The following is a 15,652-nucleotide window of genomic DNA, read 5'->3' on the forward strand; positions in this document are numbered from 1 at the left end:
GTACATAGAGTCAGACCGTAAAAAGTCTGCAGCGATTTTGATAGCCCACGCAGTGCAAGTGACATTTTAAACGTCAAACTTCTATGAAATTATGAAGTATACATAACACTTACACTGCGTGGGCTATCAAATCCGCTGCAGACTTTGTTTGGTGCGACTATATTTACATAACTGTTTAACTTACAGTACGGCTACCACCAGTTTTGACATTGACATATTCGCTCACGTCTACGTAACTTACTTTCTATGCATCTCGCTCGTACATGTACAAGCACATTAGTGCAAGCGAGATGTACAGAAAGTAAATTACGTAGACGTGACGTTATGTCAACGTCATGTCAACGTCAAAGTTTTTGGCAAAAATTTAATTTTTGGTACAAGTTTTTATCGCCGACTGTACTTTTTTTTCCACATGCAACTAATACTCATCGAGACAATTCTAAAAACCCCAAACACAATTAGGTTTCGTTGTTTTATGACAGAGTTCCTATGGCCACCTCCGGTCTCCATCATCAGATCAGCTCGATGACACCATAATATTGCATTGTCACCCGACTTACGTATGTACCTATGCATTTTTTTTTCTTTTTTTTTCATTCTGCCTGTATATATTGTCGGTAATGTCGGTATGTTCCAAAGTTTGAAAATACACGGGAGCGCTATAAAAAGTCCCGAACTGGCGAGTCGTGATTAGGGTTACCAGATACTTTAGAATTTCCTGACAAAATTCCTGATTTCCGAATATTTTTCCTGACATTCATATTTTTGACAACGACGACGAAGGGGGTGTGTCTAGCCTAAAATAAAATCGGGATTAACAGTGTGAAAAACTCAAATTTTTAACATCCCATAATCTATTCTCTTGGATGGATAGATTTGTATTAATTTAAGTACTTAAAACGGTACTTTATAAAAAAGTATAATTATCATTTCGAAAAAATCCTGACATTTTCGTGTTCCGTCCCCATTCCTGACAGAATAAATAAAAGTACTAGGTATAGAAGACGTACTCTCTAACAAAACGCATCTGTTACGATCTGCACAGATATGGCCGCTAGGTGGGCGACAGCGCCACGCGCGGCTAATGACTTTGACAAAATTGGGGTGGAACTGTACTTTTAGCTACCTGTAGCAAAGCGATGAAATCGCGGAGTGAGCCACGCCTGACAAAAGGCCAAAATTCCAGGCCAGAAAAATTACTCTCTCTGGAGTACCAAGTGGCCGAAGGCCGTCTGGACGCCCTGGGTACCGCTGGAGAGACGAAGTGCAGAAAGACCTTAGCGAACTCGGCGCCCTCGACTAGACCGAAACGGCTTTGGACAGAGTAGCATGGCGGTCTTTGGTGTCGGAAGCCAAGATCCACTTCGGGTCGTTGCGACACAGCAGTAAGTAAGTAAGTAAGTCAGGGAAATTCCTGTCATCTGGCCCCAATTTCACATCGGTGACAGGTGCGACGAATTGTAAAATCACTATTGCTGACGTCACAGACATCCATGGGCTACGATTACCACTTACCATCGGGCGGGCCGTATTCCTGTTTGCCACCATCATTGTATTATTTAAAGAAACTTTATTATATCGGAAAAAAAGAGATATTTCTCCTGCGAAGTTTTTGACAATTGTCACAGATTTAGAAGAATTGTAGGTAATTCTTGACAGGTAATGAGTTATATTAGGAATTTCGTGACAATTGTAGTGTTTCTTGTGACAATTGTCATAAACTTAGCAAGAGATATATCTGTTTTTTTCCGATATCATAAAGTTTTTTTTAATAATACAGTGATGGTGGCAAACAGGAATACGGCCCGCCCGATGGTAAGCGGTAACCGTAGTTCATGGATGCCTGTGACGTCAGCAACAGTGATTTTACAATTCGTCGCACCTGTCACGTTGGTGAAACGGGGGCCTGGTAACCCTCGTCGTGATACAGATTTAGATTTAGATTGGAACTAGGGTATTAACTCGAATGCATTTGTTTACGAGTCGGATCACGTTGTCGCTTACGACGGCTATTTGCAGCTATTCTCGAATACACACAGAAATGCATTAACCTTCTGATTTAAGATTAAATACAGAGCGATTGCCGATTAACTACGTATTTGTTTTACTAAAAGACAATTGTTTTACAGCAGTCCGGAATGTTAAGGGGCTGTCAACACCCAATCTCCTTGTAATTTTATTGATTTTACTTACCTAGACAGTTTAAAAAAAATGTTTATTACAGCAAAAAAAGAATAATTGTTAAGTATTCATTATATGTATTTCAAAGACTGTCGGCTCGATTCGGGAAATAAATTAGACACTCACTAGATATGAAATAGTAAAGATGTGTGTCATTCCACTGCAAAAGGTACCTTACAGCGGCTGGCGCCGCGATTCGGGAAATAAATTAGAGTCAATAGATATGAAATAGTGAAGATATGTGACGTTCCACGAAAAAAGGTACCTTATGGTGGCCGGCGCTTACGTCGCATAGCGCCGCAATAATATTGGAGCGGCGTTAATAATAGCGTAAGCGCCAACCGCCATAAGGTATCTTTACCCGTGGGATGACACATATGTTTACTATATCGTATCGGTTTTCTCAATAAATAAAAATAAAAAAAATCACATCTCAGACGAAAAATATAGTCAAATTGATCGCTACAAACTTTATTATTCGCCGGGAACCTTCATCACATGCCAATAAAGATAGGCACATCTGCTTGCGAAATTCACATTTTGATCATAAATACATAATGGCTGTCACGACGAGTAACGGAAGAATGGCACATATTATCGCCGTTCGTGTGACATTTATAGCAATTTTACAGGCAGAGTTATAATGGGTGACGTGTTTGACGTTTTTAGGGTTCCGTACCCAAAGGGTAAAACGGGACCCTATTACTAAGGCTTTGCTGTCCGTCCGTCCGTCCGTCCGTCCGTCCGTCCGTCCGTCTGTCACCAGGCTGTATCTCACGAACCGTGATAGCTAGACAGTAGAAATTTTCACAGATGATGTATTTCTGTTGCCGCTATAACAACAAATACTAAAAACAGAATAAAATAAAGATTTAAATGGGGCTCCCATACAACAAACGTGATTTTTAACCAAAGTTAAGCAACGTCGGTAGTGGTCAGTACTTGGATGGGTGACCGTTTTTTTTTGCTTTTTTGTTTTTTATTTTATTATTATGGTACGGAACCCTTCGTGCGCGAGTCCGACTCGCACTTGCCCGGTTTTTGTCAATGATTTTACATTATCATTTGCATTGAAGGGAGAATACTTAGCGTCAGTTCCGATAAATCGTCTGACGCCAGAATTGTGCATAATCACGCCATCTTTTGGTGGTTAGTCGGCAGGACAGCCAGACAGACATCTAACTTAAAGCGTTCGATAAATTTGATTGTATGGAAAGTTTCATATAACTCTGCTGCGTGACGTTGATCACTGATCGATGAATCGTTTGTTAACTGTGGTTGGTGCAACTGGCCCTTAGTATCTGTGAGGTTTCAGTTATTTCGTGACAGACATACATTTCAAGATTTTCTTATTTTTTAGGGCAAATAGTAACTGGAGACGCCTTGTCTGTCATTTTCTTTTGACGACCGGTCTGGCCTAGTGGGTAGTGACCCTGCCTGCGAAGCCGATGGTCCTGGGCTCGAATCCCAGTAAGGGCATTTATTTGTATGATGATACAGATATTTGTTCCTGAGTCATGGTTGTTTTCTATGTATTTAAGTATTTGTATATTATATTTATCGTTGTCTGAGTACCCACAACACAAGCCTTCTTGAGCTTACTGTGGGTAGTCAATCTGGGTAAGAATGTCCTGTAATTTTTTTTTTTGTTATTATTTTTTTTTCTGTACAAAAGAGTCTGCCGTATTTTGCAGGGGCGGGGCACGTCAAACGTATGGTATTTGTACGTAACGTACAATAAATATTATTAGCCATAAACGTTCAGTCCATACAAAACTACGAAATGGTACTGAAACTAAATTCCTTGGTCGTACCTACTTATTTTTCTTGCAAAAACAGCGGACTGATCTAGACACGCGGCAGCGTGTCAAGCCAAGTTCAAGCAAAGGAACTGGCTAGCCAGCGCCAAGTGTAATATTACACGAACCACTTGGTGCCACTTTTGACCCTTCTATAACTCAAAACATCTTTAACGTGAACACATAAAACTACGTGTGTTTAATTATATCCATAAGGACATCTAGAAGCCCAAATTTTATGAAGCTAGCTCAAACGGTTATAAAGATATGAAGGTCAAAAAGTCGTAAATTTTAAGACTGACTGACAGACTTATAGTACCTAAACCTAACCTACTTCCAGATGACCTAGAAGGATGAAATTTGGAATCCAGCTCGGTTATTGTGTGTAAGCGGAGGAAAAAATCTAAAAACAAAAAAAAGTTATTAAATAGGGGGGGTCCCCATACAAATTTCTTTTTTATTGTGACTGACATATAGTACCTAAATCTAACCTACTTCCAGATGACCTAGAAGGATGAAATTTGGAATCCAGCTCGGTAATTGTGTGTAAGCGTAGGAAAAAATCTAAAAATAAAAAAAGTTAAAAAATAGGGGGGGTCCCCATACAAAAAACCTGTAATACGCGCTATATAACCGGCCAACGGTGTGTCGTTGGCGGCGCGCGGCACCACATAATTAATACAAAGAACAGAAGTAAAAAACATGCAGCGGAAACACAAGAAAAACATTAAATCTCAATACCTGCCTAGTTTTCTTTACAAAAAGTATTGATATCCCATCAAAAACATAAATGTAAAAAAGGAGAGCCAAGTTCAATACAAAAATTATGCTTGGCTGTGGGGTTCGCCGCAAAAAGAATGGAGATCTAAATGAGTGCCAGGTTCTATGCAAAATCCAAATATGTATTTATAGGAACAAAATAACATTATAAACAAGTATTAAACTCTATTTCTTTGCTTTATTGGATACCTATAACAATTGCTGTTATTTAAAAAAATGTGAGATCTTAAAGTAGGTTAGATTTGGCTTGGCCAGTTTTTATCAGAATTACAAAATATATATGTTGAATAACTTAATAAAATGACTGATGTAATGAAAACTGGCCAAGTCAAATCTAACCTGCTTTAAGATCTCGCATTTTTTTTAAATAACAGCAATTGTTATAGGTATCCAATAAAGCAAAGAAATAGAGTTTAATACTTGTTTATAATGTTATTTTGTTCCTATAAATACATATTTGGATTTTGCATAGAACTTGGCACTCATTTAGATCTCCATTCTTTTTACGGCGAACCCCACAGCCAAGCATAATTTTTGTATTGAACTTGGCTCTCCTTTTTTACATTTATGTTTTTGATGGGATAGCATTTAAGAAGGACCATAATGTAAAAAATAATTGCAACCATTTTATTCCTGAAGATATAAATAAAATAAATAAATAAATATTATAGGACATTCTTACACAGATTGACTAAGTCCCACAGTAAGCTCAAGAAGGCTTGTGTTGTGGGTACTCAGACAACGATATATATAATATACAAATACTTAAATACATATAAAACACCCATGACTCAGGAACAAATATCTGTATCATCATACAAATAAATGCCCTTACTGGGATTCGAACCCAGGACCATCGGCTTCGCAGGCAGGGTCACTACCCACTAGGCCAGACCGGTCGTCAAAACAATATTAGTATTAGTTTAGTAGTATTAGTTTTGTAGTATTTGAGCATATTCCACAACATCAGCCATCAAAACGATATAAAATGCCCAAAAAAGGAAAAATATAATAAAAAAACCCTGCGGTAGCACTTGTTTGAGAACCAAAGCAGATTTTGCGGGTTCAGACCTCGCCGTGGGCTCATATCGCTTAATAAATGTTTTTATTTGCCTTGGGGTCTGACCGCGTTTTCAAATTCCCCTCTGTACGGTTACCATCAGTTTGGCATTGACATAAACGATATTGTGAACGTAATTTACTCTCTATATATCTCTTTCGCAATATGTTAGTACAAGCGAGATGCATAGAAAGTAAATTACGATAACGATAAAAGTGACATTCCATTTCCAACTGCAGCTGCAATACTGTTCATTCTCTATGGAAATTGACAATGACAGCAGCGACGCGTTTCCATAGTAAAATGAACAGTATTGCAGCTGCAGTTGGAAATGGAATGTCACTCTAACGTTTATGTCAATGCCAAACTGATGGCAACCGTACTGGGCCGTGATGACATGTTATAATTATTAGTTCTACGTTTTCGTAAAGATGGAAGTAGAATTTATAATATTAATATTTTGCGTGTCTTTCATTATTAACCCCCGACGCAAAAAAAGAGGGGTTTTATACGACACCCCACATCTAATAGGTAAAATAGAAAAAAAAATGCCTACTATAATTTAAGTGGGAGGTACCCTTAAAATGTATTGCTAATTTTTATTTTACCGCTCTCAGGATGATTGATTAATGATTTTATTTATGTATCAATGTAAAAATGGATGCGTTATATCACTAACGAGAATAGACAGACGGACATGGCGAAAGAGTTGAGTAGGAAACCCTAAAAATCAGTCAGTAACGTAAGCTTGAATCTAAAAATATTCCTTTGACAAAATAACTTAAGTATTTGCACGGACAGCCCACGCTCGGCTCGGAACAGAAATTACCAGGTACATTTATTTTATGAATGTTAATAAAAAGTTGAGTCTGTAAATTCAAGTCTGTGGTAAATTCATTCGTATTTAACTGGACTGTAACTTTATACACCGTGTTTTTATTGAATTCCGTTAAGGGGTCATCCATTAATTACATCACACATTTAGGGGGAGGGAGGGGGTCAAGAAAATGTGACATATTGTGACATGGGGGAGGGGGGGACACAAACTTTGTGACGTCACTTTAACTTCATCAGTAACCAAAAATTTATTTAAATTATTTTATTCGCTGTACATTTAAATAACAAGTTTTTAAAACGATAATTGTTTTTATTCGTTTAATTTTCTGTCCTAAGCAGTTTTGGGTTATAAAATTACTTATATTTATATGGTCAAAAATATTTTGATAAAATATTAATAATACTTAGGTACTTACTTAATTCGATTTGGCGATTTCGTAAAAAAAATGTGACGTCACACTAGGGGGGAGGGGTTTGCCAAATGTGACCAAGTGTGACAAGGAGGGGGGAGGGGTCAAAAAACCTAGTAATTCGTGTGACGTAATTAATGGATGACCCCTAACTTCGGGGTATGGTTAGGTACGTTTAAGAGAACTAAATGCCATAGTTAATATTCAAACAATTTTTTTTTCCTTTATTACAAAAAAAAAGGTTTAAAAATTAATTAAATGTAGCATATAGCGTTGTTGTAACACGGACATTACATTTAACTCAACCAAACAATTGAAACCTGTGACATATCAATGTCATTTCGAACATCGATCGACCGAGATTGTACTTAAGTTTAGTAGCAAATGTATGAACTCATTCTAAACATTAATCGATATGTAAACCGGGCCTAAGGCAAGTGTACACGCTTGTAGAGGCCTTATAAGAAAAAAAAATATTGATTATCTCCGAAATCGAGTTAATTAGAATATCGGTGTCTTTGAGAAAGTTACTTGGTTTAAGCTCCCTTGCAATTAAAGGAAATAAAAAAAACACGGTGTATATTATATTGAAATTCGCATAAGGTAAACGTATTAGTGCTCGTCATGCTAATGCCTAATAGATAACACCTTGCTGTCACCTCTATTGACAATTACTAAAGTTTCAAGATGACATGTACTGGGACCGCGTCGAGCCAGTACGTTTACCTTGAATCGTTTGCAATGGCAGGCGTGGCTCACTCCGCGATTTCATCGCTTTGCTACAGGTAGCTAAAAGTACATCCGTTCCACCCCAATTTTGGGGAAAGCCAGAAGCCGCGCGTGGCGCTGTCGCCACCTAGCGGCCATGTCTGTACTGATCGTAACATACGCGTTTTGTTAGAGAGTGAGTCTTCCGTACCTAATACTATTATTTATTCTGTGGCAATGGTGCATACAAAACGATTGAAATACTTGCAAGCAGTGGTCCGGTAAACGATGCTTTCTCCCACTAGCGCAGAACATTTCAGAAGCGATGCAGTGCACTGAATGCCATTGTCCCGACAGGAGGCCACTCAACTAGTGATGTGCCAATACGTTCCTAATGGAAATATTACCCAGGAATATTCCCCGTGGAAATATTATCCTTTACCCGGGTGTCCCCAAATCTCTACTAATAAGTGCTGATACATATTCACGCTTAAAACCGCTGAATCGATTTAGATACAATAAGGCCACCTATTTCTTACTTCTACTTGAGTTGCTGTATTTCATTGTATTGTGCCACCCTTTGCGATCTGCCGCCCCGACAATGCTCCAGTATATAGGGTAGGTACACCCCTGCCAATCGGTTTACTAATTAATCGTTTCCCGACATAATTATGAACGTTACATCACAATCTCTTTCTTTGCTGAAAAGCTACTTATTCAACTTAATTTCCGCTTTGAATACCGTACGCCTTACCGCTCAGTAAGTACTACTTGGTATATATATCCTAACCTGCACAGTTGCACACACACACAAAATGTTTTATAATATTTTACATAAAATACCAATGCACGCATTCAAATACTCTTCTTTACTCTTTCTCTTTACTTTTACTCATTTATTTAATGTTCTGGTTCTGTTCTTTATTACGTAATACTTAATGTTTCTTTTTTAGGGTTCCGTACCCAAAGGGTAAAACGGGACCCTATTACTAAGACTTCGCTGTCCGTCCGTCCGTCCGTCCGTCCATCCGTCTGTCACCAGGCTGTATCTCACGAACCGTGATAGCTAAACAGTTGAAATTTTCACAGATTATGTATTTCTGTCAACAAATGTTGACTCGTACATCTACCTAGGACAAGTAGTCCAATTAGGTAGGTCCAACTTCGAGAAGGAGGTCAACCGCCGAATCCAACTCGGTTGGGCAGCGTTCGGGAAACTACGTAATGTCTTTTCGTCCGACATACCTCAGTGCCTCAAGACGAAAGTCTTTAATCAATGTGTGTTACCAGCGATGACTTACGGCTCCGAAACGTGGTCTTTCACTATCGGCCTCATCTCAAAATTCAAAGTCGCTCAACGAGCTATGGAGAGGGCTATGCTCGGAGTTTCTCTGCGTGATCGAATCAGAAATGAGGAGATCCGTAGACGGACTAAAGTCACCGACATAGCTCACCGGATTAGCAAGCTGAAGTGGCAATGGGCAGGCCACATTGCGCGCAGAGAAGATGGCCGATGGGGTCGAAAAGTGCTCGAGTGGAGACCACGGACTAGCAAACGCAGCGTAGGACGTCCACCCACAAGATGGACGGACGACCTTGTTAAAGCCGCCGGAAGACGCTGGATGCGGGTGGCTTCCAACCGGTACGAATGGAGGTCCAAGGGGGAGGCCTATGTTCAGCAGTGGACGTCTTATGGCTGAGATGATGATGATGATGATGTATTTCTGTTGCCGCTATAACAACAAATACTAAAAACAGAATAAAATAAAGATTTAAATGGGGCTCCCATACAACAAACGTGATTTTTGACCAAAGTTAAGCAACGTCGGGCGGGGTCAGTACTTGGATGGGTGACCGTTTTTTTTTGCTTTTTTTTTGGTTTTTTTTTTGCATTGTGGCGCGGAACCCTTCGTGCGCGAGTCCGACTCGCACTTGCCCGGTTTTTTTTTCATTACTTTACTCATTACTTAATGTTTGTTTTTTTCTTTCTATTATAGGTAGGTACTTAATACATAATGTTGCTTTTTTTCTTTTCATAGGGTCCGACTGAAAACCAGCGTTGCAGTAAATTAACTGCAACACTATGCTGGGTAGACCCTTTTTAGTATAACGCTGTTTTTTTAATGTCAATGTCAACTTATAAACTGTTAAATGATGGTGTTAAATACAGGGTACCCCAAAATACTTCGACAAATTTTCGATGTGATGATCAAAGCCAAAAGAACATATTTTGAAGATAATATGTTTTGTTTCAGTTATACGATTTTAGTTTCAATATTTAATTACTTACATTTTTAAAAAGACGTGAAAGTAAGGAAATTCCTATTAACTGTTTTACAAATGTATTTTTTTTGTTACCCTTTAAAGCGCAGCAATTAAAATATTCCGTCGATCCAAGAACATTCCCAACTCATTCCCGGGAACATGCCCGCAGAAATATTTCCAGTATCACATCACTAAATTCGTACCATACGATTTACAACGTTCTATGCAGTCTCGGTAAGGAATTCGTCGCATCGATATTAAAAAAAATCGGCCAAGAGCGAGTCGGACTCGCGTTTCTAGGGTTCCGACTCACGCTTGATTGCACATTTCTAATAGGTGTTCCTGTCATCTATAGGTAAAGAACTATTTTGTGTAATTCTTTCAAAATTTTAGTCCCAGTAGTTTCGGAGATAAGGGGAGGAGGGAATGGTCATTTATTGGATATTTTCTTAAAAAACTTAAAACCTATGTACATATTATAAAAATATAAAAAAAATGTCAATCTTTGGGTCACTACTTAGGTACCCGACTACGGCAACGCAAAAGGAGGGTTATGGTTCCCTCATAACTTCTAAAGTACGCATTATAATTTGACAAACGATATGTCATTCGAATCGTCTTAATTGTCCACTGGTTATAGGCTATATGACGTCACAAAAAAATTAACACGTAGCCCTATAGAGGTCATAAAGTCACGACATAAAATTACAAACTATGGTCCTCAAATACAATCCCTAATTAAAAGCCCCATTTAGAGCGTTTTCACATTGTCCGATCCGATATCGGATGTCGGAAGGAAGTAAAATGTAAGATATATGTGTTTCGCTGTAGTTATTTATATAACTAATAACGCAAAAAAGGCGGACTTAATGCCAAAGGCACTCTCCTGCAGCTGTTTTTGTCATATGCGCCTTCCGACATCCGATATCGGAAAGGCGCTTCCGATAAATTCTGCCATGTCGGAGCCCCACGTCAGCTGTCAGTCCGATAATATTTGTTTGTGTGCGTATGTGTAGACATAATGCTTGTTGTAGTGTGCGTGACCACTAAAGACGGCGCTCGAGCGCACCCCCGCCACCTGACTACGCGGTTGTAGGAACCTACATCCGATATCGGATCGGACTATGTGATAACACTCTTAGGGCTCGATTCGGATTTTGAAATAGACATCTATTAGATGTCTTTTAGACATCACCAAGATACGATAACGATATGTTTAAGATCTAACCTGTCAAATTTGACATTTGCGCGATTCTGGAGATACTCTTGAACGTTTTCCACAGGATATGACTTAGAGATCCAATTCACATCTAATAGATATCTTACTCTATCTAACTTAAAAGTGACATTGGTTGCCCGAATTGCGCTGCAAATAGAACTAGTTGATATCTAAACTATAACGCATCTAGAATGGATCTAGTAAGTGTCGTCTCTTGTGAATATCTTGAAGTTCGAATACGGCAGACTATTGCCTCACTACCTTCTACATATATTATATGTAAGTACCTATGTTCAAAAACTATGACAAACCCTAAGTGAAATTCCCTACCGTTCAACAGGAAATGTCATTAACCCTCTAGCAACGCAATTAACTGCGGGTCGGAGCCATTCTATAACTTTGTTAGTTAGTGAGTGGGTTAGTTTCAAAGGGACATTTTTGAGCGATACGAAATTCGATTATTGTGAAACACGGTTTTTTAAATGGGACATTTCATTTAAAACCCCCGACGTAAAGAGAGGGTCATAATATTTGATGCCAATGTCAGTCTGTGGCAGAGTGGCTCTCAAAATTCTAAAAGTATTCTGCAATAGGGGGTATTACTGCAGTGTTCTGCCGCCAGAGTACAGCACTAGCGCCTTAAACCATAGAATAACTTATACATACTGCGACTTAAACTGTTTTTGACAAGTTTTCACAGACAATAAAATATTACATTGATGCATCAAGGCGGTTTCTTTACAAAGGGCCTACCGGGAAACGCGAATATCGATTTAGTTATCAGCCTCTTTATCGCTCGAATATGCAAGACGCTTGTTTCGCGGTAGACCCTCAGAATCCTCAGATTGAGATGGATTGTGGTAATAGGTAGTGGCGCCCCCTACATTCCCTATTAGACCTCAAGTCAATACAGAATATATACACTGACAAACATAGTAGCATAAAAAGTAGGGGGAAAGAGGGGGTGGGCTACATAGTAACATTTATAAATAAGTACAACAGCCAATATTTATAAACATTATCTACGTTCTGATACCTATTTATAATGATCTTAAAAATAATAATTACTACAATAGTTATACCTCTAACAGAGATTTTTAGTAGAGACTAAAAATAACCAACCAAAATAATAAATAATATTATTAACCATAGAGACGGTTAATAATACATTAAATTTGGAGGTGTAAAAGGTCAGAATACTAATACTAATATAAATATAAATAAATAAATATTATTGGACATTCTTACACAGACTGACTAAGTCCCACAGTAAGCTCAAGAAGGCTTGTGTTGTGGGTACTCAGACAACGATATATATAATATACAAATACTTAAATACATAGAAAACACCCAATCATCATACAAATAAATGCCCTTACTGGGATTCGAACCCAGGACCACCGGCTTCGCAGGCAGGGTCACTACCCACTAGGCCAGACCGGTCGTCAATATGATTACGTGGTGTAAAGACTCTCAAGCGAAGACTCCATTTTACTGGTTTTCCAATATCTCCCTCTTCTGTAGAACGAAGATGGTTTCTATGTTTGCTTTGCAGGCCAGTAGGTATGCCATAGTACATAATACTAAGAAAGTAACTGAAGTAACTAAGTAATTAACTAAGTAAGTAACTAAGTAAGTAACTAAGTAAGTAACTAAGCAAGTAACTAAGTAAGTAAAAAGCTAAAAAAAACGGTCACCCATCCAAGTACTGACCACTCCCGACGTTGCTTAACTTTGGTCAAAAATCACGTTTTTTGTATGGGAGCCCCATTTAAATCTTTATTTTATTCTGTTTTTCGTTCGTCTTGGGCGTTAACACTTGAATCCCTCATTACACTCAGGATTCTACTTTAGAAACCCTCACTGCGATTCAATGTACGCCCTTGACGGAAATATATCATTTTGATCCCTTGTAACACAAACTACTATATTTTAAACACAGTATAATACCCTATAATATTAAATATTATAGGACATTCTTACACAGATTGACTAAGTCCCACAGTAAGCTCAAGAAGGCTTGTGTTGTGGGTACTCAGACAACGATATATATAATATACAAATACTTAAATACATAGAAAACACCCATGACTCAGAAACAAATATCTGTATCATCATACAAATAAATGCCCTTACTGGGATTCGAACCCAGGACCATCGGCTTCGCAGGCAGGGTCACTATCCACGAGGCCAGACCGTTCGTCGAATATTATTGGTACATTTTGTCAAAGAATATAGAGTGAATTCCGTGAAATCTCAATCCGTGGGTAGCTTAATTAAATCCAAATAATTCCCGCCTCAGATCACCCGCTTTATTCCTAAGGACCCAGAAAATTATCGCGTCTGGAGAACCAATATAATATTGACCCGTAAGCGGAGGTACAGTCGCCATGAGATATATCGGAACGGCCGAGGTGTTCACAATATCTGAACGCACGCACGCACGCACTCTAACGCCTTGAAAATAAAGGCGTATTCAAATATTTGTGAGCGCCTTGACCGCTCCGATATATCTGATAGCGACTGTAGGGGGTGCGCGTCTCTGTCTCCAAATAAAACAAATAGTAATTATTTATTGGCTTTTTAGGGTTCCGTACCCAAAGGGTAAAACGGGACCCTATTACTAAGACTTCGCTGTCCGTCCGTCCGACCGTCCGTCCGTCAGTCACCAGGCTGTATCTCACGAACCGTGATAGCTAGATAGTTGAAATTTTCACAGATGATGTATTTCTGTTGCCGCTATAACAACAAATACTAAAAACAGAATAAAATAAAGATTTAAATGGGGCTCCCATACAACAAACGTGATTTTTGACCAAAGTTAAGCAACGTCGGGAGTGGTCAGTACTTGGATGGGTGACCGTTTGTTTTTGCTTTTTTTTTTTGTTTTTTTTGCATAATGGTACGGAACCCTTCGTGCGCGAGTCCGACTCGCACTTGCCCGGTTTTTTTAAAGTACTTTAGTTTTTAGATAGCGTTCAAAGGTAAATTCTCGAGATCATAGCTGTCGCAGTAACATACAGGATGGAATCGAGAAAGATCCAAATTCCATAATTCTCTCCGGCGCTTACGTTCTACAGTTTTGTGAAGAATCAAAGGACTCCTTAATGGATGGAATGATGTTCTTTAATTAAAATATAAAATGAAAGGGAAACGCGGGGTTTCTCGGAATTTCTGTTAATTTGACGGTTCTGAGACGAGGATGACGATGGAGGGATTTTTAATTTTTTATCATATTTTTTTTCAGAAATAGAAACGTTTATAAGCTGGTGAACATCGCCTGTTTTTACATTTATGAATTTTTTACTTAAAAATTATTTTCACGCAGCTTTATTTATTCCCGACCCGATTGACGTTTGACGTCAATGTCTGTCTGTGTCATTGTAGCTCTCAAACTGAAATACCGAATTCGATGTGGTTTTTTACATGAAAGCGAGTTTTTTTGTTCTTAGCTCTGTTTGATAAAATTCGACACGGCATATTAAAAACGTCTAGAATTAGAGGTAAAAAAACAGGCGATCTTGTCGCTATAGAGCGATATCATCCAGAAAATGTTTGGGTATATAGGGTACTTAGTTGAAAATGTGAAATAGAGATATGCAATAAAAACAATGAAAACTTACCTAATAGTTAATTCACGTTCGCGGGTGCCATTGTATGTAAAATCCGTCGCACGCGTCCGCTCCATAGGGTCTACCGCGAACCACGTTCGAAATGTTGCCTCCCTGTCACACTTACGTACGGATTTACAAGTGCGACAGAGAGGCAACAAGTCGAACGTGGTTCACGGTAAGCCCTCAGAACCCCTAGTGTAAATTTCATTCGATAGCGTGACGAGCGTTTGCGTTATGTCCATATGTGTATATGTGTGTGTTTTGTACGGGATTTTGAACAGCGCGCCAAGCGGGACGATTAGGAAACTCAAAATCCCATACAAAATGTCACTTAACGCAAACGCGTACGTCACATCACGCTGTCGAATGAAATTTATGGCTCCTCTACACGATGGGCCAACGCCGGCCACTCCAAGGGACGCATTTATGAGTTAGAGGGAGCAAGTGATATTGCTATCTCATTCGCATGGCTGCGTCCCTTGGAGTGGCCGTCGTTGGCCCATCGTGTAGGGGAGCCATTACACTAGGGCTACAGCGTTGCTCATAATATTTATCGCGAAAGCTAAACGGCCGCCCCTGTCATACAAAAACATTCATCTTCGACTTAATTAACAATACAAAGAGCCACAAAACCATAATACAAGGTACCTTTGTATCAAAAGGAAATAAACAAACGCATGTAATTGTAATTCTGTTGACTCCAAACTTTTATTTTCCTTACCCAACCCATAATATCACCAAAACACACAGCTCACATAACCCTAAAAACACAGGCATAA

General features: G+C 38.9%; 1 protein-coding gene across 1 annotated transcript in view; it reads left to right on the forward strand.

The window, feature by feature from the left end:
• The window catches only part of LOC134679274 (adenylate cyclase type 5-like), a 367,970-nt gene that overhangs the window by 70,798 nt on the left and 281,520 nt on the right, over positions 1-15,652 (forward strand). The window lies entirely within an intron of this gene.

This window comes from Cydia fagiglandana, chromosome Z (assembly GCF_963556715.1).
Source record: "Cydia fagiglandana chromosome Z, ilCydFagi1.1, whole genome shotgun sequence".
In the NCBI taxonomy this organism is placed as follows: Eukaryota; Metazoa; Arthropoda; class Insecta; order Lepidoptera; family Tortricidae; genus Cydia; species Cydia fagiglandana.